Here is an 804-nt window from a genome sequence, read left to right as displayed (position 1 = left end):
CCTTTCTCACACAGAACAACCTCCTGGACAGCAACCAATCTGGCTTCAGAAGTGGACATTCGACCGAGACTGCCTTGCTTTCAGTTGTTGAAGCCCTAAGACTGGAAAGAGCGGCTTCCAAATCTTCTATACTTATCTTGCTGGATCTATCTGCTGCTTTTGATACGGTGAACAGCCAGATTCTCCTGCCAACCCTATTGGAAAATGGTATCTCAGGAATCGCACGCCAGTGGTTTGAGTCTTACCTCTCAGATAGGTCCTTCAAGGTATCTTGGAGAGGTGAGGTGTCCAAGTCGCAACATCTAGCTCCTGGGGTGCCTCAGGGCTCAGTACTTGGACCACTCCTCTTCTCTGTCTACATGGCATCACTAGGTTCTGTCATTCAGATCATTGCTTTTCATATCACTATGCTGATGACACTCTACCTCTTATTCCATCCTGATGATCCGACAACAGCTGCTACCATGTCTAACAGACATTTCTTGCTGTATATAAGACCATCACCTTCAACTCAACCTAGCCAAGACAGAACTGTTTGTGGTTTCATCAAACCCATCACTTCATCACAATTTCACCATCCAGCTAGGCGCATCAACAATAACACATTCAAAGACAGCCAGAAACCTTGGAGTTGTGATTGATGATCAGCTGAATTTCTCAGACCACATTGCTAAAACTGCCCAGTCCTGCAGATTTGCTTTATACAACATTAGGAATATCAGACCCTTTCTTTCGGAACATGCTACACAACTCCTTGTTCAAGCTCTTGTTCTATCCAGACTGGACTATTGCAATGCTCTCTTG

This window comes from Sinocyclocheilus rhinocerous, unplaced genomic scaffold (assembly GCF_001515625.1).
Source record: "Sinocyclocheilus rhinocerous isolate Xijiao unplaced genomic scaffold, SAMN03320098_v1.1 scaffold672, whole genome shotgun sequence".
Classification (NCBI taxonomy): Eukaryota; Metazoa; Chordata; class Actinopteri; order Cypriniformes; family Cyprinidae; genus Sinocyclocheilus; species Sinocyclocheilus rhinocerous.
The sequence above is the reverse complement of the archived record's forward strand: the minus strand, read 5'-3'. Positions refer to the sequence as shown.